Below are 6,747 nucleotides of genomic sequence, written 5' to 3' on the forward strand. Positions count from 1 at the left end.
ACAAACTTGTAAAAATCAAATTATAAATTACTTATTTTTCTTACACACATATCTTTTAGATATTATATCACCTAAAGTACATAAATGACATTTGGCTTATTTGGTATAAATACCATAGAGGAAGAATTGTCAGAAAGCATTGTCAGGTCAGATACAGTGGCTCCCATCTGTAATCCCAGCACTTTGGGAGGCGAGGGAGGGTGGATCATCTGATGTCAGGAGTTAGAGATCAGCTTGGCCAATATGGTGAAACCCCATTTCTACTAAAAATACTAAAAGTTAGCCAGGTATTGTGGCAAGCACCTATAATCCCAGCTACTCAGGAAGCTGAGGCCGGAGAATCACTTGAACCCAGGAGGTGAAGGTTTCAGTGAGCAGAGATTGCAGCGTTGCACTCCAGTCTGGGCAACAAGAACAAAACTCTATCTCAGGAAAAAAAAGAAAGCATTGCCAAATGTGAAATGGTGTTTCATTTTCCTTGGACTGTATTTGCATAAATATGTTATCCTAAGACTTCTTTGTCATCCACAGACATTTGTTGTCTTGTTTTAATCCTCTTTGAAAGGTGATTTATAATCTGCTATAGGACATTGACAGGTGCTCTTAAATGTAGATTTCTGATAACTTTGGAAATTTTGTCATTAGCATAAAGAAAAAACTTTCAGGACTCTCATGGAGACCTGAAATGTTCAAGAATATAAAGCAGAACAGGAGATAACTGCATGGAGTGAACTAATATAGACTGAAGTAGTCTTTTTGGCTTTGCTTAAAATATTACTGATCCTTTGTTTTGTCTTTCAGAGTTCAGGAAGCTTATTTTGAGCTATTTACAGCTTTTAGCAATTGAGTAAAATATACTCCAATTGAGTAAACAAAATTAGGAGCATATTTGTTTCTCTTTATCTGTTTTCTCCAGAATTTAGAATCTATTTGTGAGTATTCTTAACTTATGGAAATATAATTTGCATAAGTGCAAAAGAATGTTTTCTTCTGCAACAGGTCACAATTGGAGAAATTAGTTATCTTGGCAAGGCTTTGACTGGAATGGCATGCTTTCCCTAAGGAATCAAACTTGATGTATAGAGTCAATAAAAACCCTTTGGGAAAACTGGCTTCATACCTTGTCTACACATTCCCTGTAAGTAACTTGTGGTAAGTAAATAATGTCACTTCCTGACAGGCTTATGAGACCCAAGTTATCCTGTGACCTCAAAAGAGAAATTTATGCAACTCATGTAGTTATTTGAGGGGACAGACCCATAGCTGGGCTCAGCTTTAAAAAGTCTTATCTGAGATTCACTTTATGAAACCAAGTTTTATGAAATCCGATTTTGAAAACCTATGTAAAAATAATTATTCTTGCTATACTTTATACAAATATTCAGTCCAGGTATAATAGAGACATTTGGTCATATCATGATTTTTCTTTAGTAAAAATGGGAGACTGGAGAGAGAAAAAAAATATACTTTAAGAACTAATGGCCGGTAGCGGTGGCTCACGCCTGTAATCCCAGCACTTTGGGAGGCTGAGGCGGGCGGATCACAAGGTCAGGAGATTCAGACCCTTCTGGCCAATATGGGGAAACCCCATCTCTCCTAAAAATACAAAAAAATTAGCTGGATATGGTGGCATACACCTGTAGTCCCAGCTACACTGGCGACTGATGCAGGAAAATCACTTAAACCCAGGAGGTGGAGATTTCAGTGAGCCAAGATTGCACCATTGACAGTGTGGGACTCCGTCTAAAAAAAAAGAGGTCCAGGTTCAACCTCCAAGGGTTGGCCTCTGTCTGCAGGAAACCTGGAACTCCCATCTAACAGAGGAGGCCCCAGGCTGGAGTCAGGAAGCCTTCAGAGTCACCAGGTGAGTGGATCAGAGCTGGAAACATAGAGCAGGTGGAAGCCCTGGACTTTTCTAGTGAGGGCTGAGAAGCTGGGGTAGGAACACATTCCATGGGCAAATGCACACAAGGGGTCCCTGGGCCCCTTCCCCTGCCCAGTGACTACCCAGTTCCTAAGGAACTTCTGAGGCTTGAGACCCAGGGACATACTACCTGATCATCACCCCCACACCTTTCTGCCAAGATGAGACAATGCCCAGTGCAGGCAGGTGGTCTGGGATTGGGGTCTGGGGTGGGGTGCATGTTCCTAACTAGCAGGTGCCCTTACATAAAGCTGCCTGAGCTGGTTGCACCATCACTTGTTAGTCTGCCTATGTGTGGCCTAGATTCAAAGGTCCAGTTGTCCATTCTGGCTATACCATTCCCTGGACCCTCTGCCAGACCCAATTGTGTATAAGGAGTTTGAATAACTTTGCTTTTAGATCCTGAATAAGAAGCTTTATTGTTATTAGATTTTATCTGTAAAAACATTTTCTGCATTTTCAATGAGATTTGACTTACTAATTTTGGATAAAATCCAATTGGTTTATTTTAAAAATTGAAAAAATTTTGTTTTTTAGATAATGATTTTCTAAAGTGCCCACAAAACTTGGCAAATAGGTTTGCCATGTTACACTATTAGTATAGGCTTGCTGAATTTGAATTTTTGTAAGAGGCACTATTATTCTTATGGTATTAAATCCATGCACTTTTACAACTTGAGACCTCCCCATTCCAGTCAAAGTTGCAATTCAGTCCAAATACAGAGTAAGAGTGTGAGTGCTATTATGAAGTAAAAACAGCCACTCCACTAAGTCCTGATTTTGAATAATAACTCCTAAAAGATTATTACTAAGAGAGTGTAAGACAGTGTTAAATAGGGAAAATTAATAATGTTAAAGGCTTGTTATGATTAATTTTACTTACTTGAGCCTTATGAATTTTTTTCTTCAATTACTTGCAATTCCATTTTAGCTTTTTAAGTTAATTCTTGAGGACTATGCAGAATGGAATCTTCTCAAGGAATAGAAAACAAATTACTCATAGCATAAGTTGAAATGGCTAAAGTAGGTCTTATCTAATTGATATTTCAAAGTAACTTTTGGAAATTATTTAGAGTTTTTAAATTATCTCTTCTGATGAACACCTTTTGAAGTGACATAGTGTTTTTTTTGTTGTTGTTGTTTGTTTGTTTGTTTTTACCAACATGCACAAATACAAATAAGGAGTTGTAGTTTGAATTTTATCTGGAGCTAGTATTAACCTAGTACATTGAATGGATTTCTTTTTTTAAATGGTTATAGCGTTGTATAAGTAACTCTTTATTTGGTGCAGTACAAAGAATATTATACAATGAATAATATAACACTGAGGAAATTTTTTTCTAGTGGGCTTAATAGCTGTGTCCACATAAGTTTGACAAACTGTGGAACTGTTTAACATCCCTTGGGGAAGCACTTTTCAATAATATTTTTAGGCAGGTTTTTGATTAGTATAAAAGGAAAAGTGAAGGCAAATTGCTTACAGTTCTTTTCTGCCAAAGGAATTGTAAAAAAAAAAAAAAAAAAAAAGTCCTTCAAATCAATAATAGTTAGTAGTAGACAATTTTTTTGAATCATAGTGGGTAAAAGTAGTATAGCTGCATTAATTGCTCTAAGATCCGTTAACATTTTTTATTTTTTAGATTAAATAGGACAGTTTTAAGCTGAAAATGTGGGAAATATATGTTCTTTTTCTAATTGTTTAGCAACTACATTTAAAAAAATCTCCAGTTTTTGTACGTGGCCATTGTTCTATCAAAATTGGTTTATTATCTAACCATTTTCAAGCTATTGGTTTTGGAGGTTTAACAATGGCTGTCATTAAAAATGATATTCTAACCATGTTGAGAACTTTGTCCCTTAACTGCTAATGATTCTTTTAGACCCTGTAAATTTTTTTCTATTCCCATTCCAGGCACATAGCCCATGGCCTCCATTATTTGTTGATTTTGGGAGCTATATGATTGTTCAGGTATTAAGACTTTGGTTCCCCACTGCTGTAATAAGTTTCTTCCCCACAAGTTAATAGGAATCTGAATTACAATAGACTGAATGGGTCCAGGCTGTCCCTCCAGCCCTTTACATGGTAAGATAAGACTGCTTTGATAAACTTCTGAGGCCTGCCCCACTCTGACTATATTAGAGTGAGCATTTTATACAGGCCAAGAAAAGGGTGAGTGCTGAGCAGAAATAACTGAGAAATTTGTGCTAGTATTAACTAAACCTTTAAAATTTTTTTCTATGAATAGTGACTTTACATGCTGGGTGTTTATTTGTAATTTGATATATCCAGTATGCAGCTTTGCCCTGCAAAATTTGTACTTTCAAATCCTCCAATTCTTTCATCTTTGCTTTGACCTAATTTGATGTAAGGTAAAAGTAAGATTTGTGCTATGCGTTTTTCAGGTTTAGCACTGCAAGTATTGGAAAATGACATACAATTTGCATTTCCCCTGTAAAATTACTATTAATAGCTTCTGTATGAAATTTTATCCCTTTAGTATTAAGGCTAGGTTTTCCTAAAAGCAAAACCACTGTTTCTGTAGGTAAGGGCTTACAAACATCTGCTGGTATTTTTTCATGGAGGCTCCCCAGGTAAAATATTTACTTTCTGAGCGCTACACAGATTTGCTGCTGTGCTTTTATTGGTGGCAGGGGACAAACATTGTACAGAGATAAGAGAGTAACTTAAGCAGGATAGGCCCCAGTTGGAATTGGGTTCCCTTCCTTATTAAATTTTGAATGACATTGATTAGCCCAATTGTTTTTCTTTCTTTATTTTTTTACACTTAGGGCAAATGCCTGGTTTAGTATTTTTTGTTGTTACCCTCAGCTGAGGTCCTGTTCTTAGATTTTGTCTGCAGTCCTTTTGGTGTGTTCCTTTTTTCCAGAATGGAAACAAGCTCCAGGAAATGCAGCAGTCCCATTGTTTACCCTCAATCCTGCCATAGTTGGCACTAATAATGTAGCCTTATGTAAATTTCCTCCATTGCCATCATGAGCCTTAATATAGTCCATTAAATGAGCTATCCCTTTAAAAAGCTGCTTAGCAACATGACATTTTGTATTAGCATTATTGATTGCTTGTTTAAGTTTCTTTAGAAATTTAAATGGCATTTAAATGGAAAAGGCTTCAATGTTACCTAAAACTGTCCCTGCTCATTTTGAGGGTGCATTATAATTGGAAACTGCTATCCCTCTAAATTTTCGTCTTTACCAGCCTGCTGAATCCCAGCCTGAATAGACAATTACTGCTGTGGAAGGCCGGTATAGAGCCACTGGAGCAGCAAGCTTTGCTTTTTGAACAATGTTTTAGTTTTCCAACAGGGAAATATCAGGTAGGTTTCGCCATTTTACTTTTTGAGAATGGGCTTAACAGTTTTACTTTTTAACTTAACTGATATTACTTCCATTTGGTTTAAAGGTTTTCTTTAAAGGGTATAATTTTATATGCTTAGCTTCTACTTGCTTTTTAACTAATTCATGGGCTAGATGTAATTTCTTCCGATTTAGAGGCTACTGCTTTACTTAAATCAGATTTTAAAAGAGTTTGGGCCGGGCGCGGTGGCTCAAGCCTGTAATCCCAGCACTTTGGGAGGCCGAGGTGGGTGGATCACGAGGTCGAGATATCGAGACCATCCTGGTCAACATGGTGAAACCCCGTCTCTACTAAAAATACAAAACATTAGCTGGGCATGGTAGCTCGTGCCTGTAATCCCAGCTACTCAGGAGGCTGAGGCAGGAGAATTGCCTGAACCCAAGAGGCAGAGGTTGCGGTGAGCCAGGATCGCCCCATTGCACTCCAGCCTGGGTATTGAGCAAAACTCCGTCTCAAAAAAAAAAAAAAAAAAAAAAAAAAAAAAAGAGTTATCTCAGAGATAACAAAGAAATTATTATTAGAATTTAAATGTTACTTAAACCTTAGCAGAGAATTACAATTTTGGATGTTACTTGTTTACAAAGAACTCACAAAATTTTGCTGCGGAACACCTGCGGAGAGCAGCACACAGCTATTTGGACCTGGCCCCACATGGCTGCTGCTTGCTGCATTCTGCTTGTGTTCTGCTTGTGGTACTCACTATGGAGCCTGGGCCACAGTTGTGGCCTTGGGCTGAGTCTGTTTGCTTGAACGCTGCTTTGACCTTTCTTTGCTGCTGAGCTGTTTCCATTTTTTTCTTTTTCTTCCCCGCCCCCCCCACCCCTGTAATGCTATTAAGGTTAGAAATACCTGTAATGCTATTAATTTTAGAAATATAGCCTATGAAAGGTTAGAAATATAGGTTAGCATATTAAGGTTAGAAATATAGTATATGAAAATCTGTTGATTCTTAAAAATGTATTTTAAATTTCTGGGCTTAAATGTGTAACAACATAAACATTTGACTAATTCTGCTGCCATAATTAATATGGAAGCTTCAGTTTAATACGGTTACACAGATCTGAAAAAACAATTGCTCCAAAGTTAACAACGACAATGAGAAAATTATCAGAATAATTACCGTCGCATTAATATCTGCACACAAAATGTTTAGAATAGTAAGCTAGGATTCGAACCTAGGCAATTTGGTCTTGGAGAGAAAAAGTGTTCTGTTCCCAGTGAGTTCATAGTCAAATAGGTGCTGGGAGAGGAGGAAAACAAAAATGAAGTCACACAGATGAATGCATGCTGTAATTCTGGACAATTTTAGGAAGGAGTGGTATATGCTACTAAAAAAGCCTGAGGTTGCAAGATTTGACTTATCTAGAGGAAGATGAAGGCTTGGCTGTTGCCTGACTTGTGAAGAATGCATAGGCCTTTTTAACTAGGTAAAGCTGTAGGGTGGGGG

General features: G+C 37.4%; 1 long non-coding RNA gene across 1 annotated transcript in view; it reads left to right on the forward strand.

Moving 5' to 3' along the window:
- The window catches only part of LOC141584930 (uncharacterized), a 60,923-nt gene that overhangs the window by 28,904 nt on the left and 25,272 nt on the right, over positions 1 to 6,747 (forward strand). The window contains exon 2 of the long non-coding RNA XR_012518247.1: positions 1,000 to 5,259. This is a non-coding gene — a long non-coding RNA (uncharacterized LOC141584930). The remainder of the gene's footprint in view (positions 1 to 999; positions 5,260 to 6,747) is intronic.

This window comes from Saimiri boliviensis, chromosome 6 (assembly GCF_048565385.1).
Source record: "Saimiri boliviensis isolate mSaiBol1 chromosome 6, mSaiBol1.pri, whole genome shotgun sequence".
In the NCBI taxonomy this organism is placed as follows: domain Eukaryota; kingdom Metazoa; phylum Chordata; class Mammalia; order Primates; family Cebidae; genus Saimiri; species Saimiri boliviensis.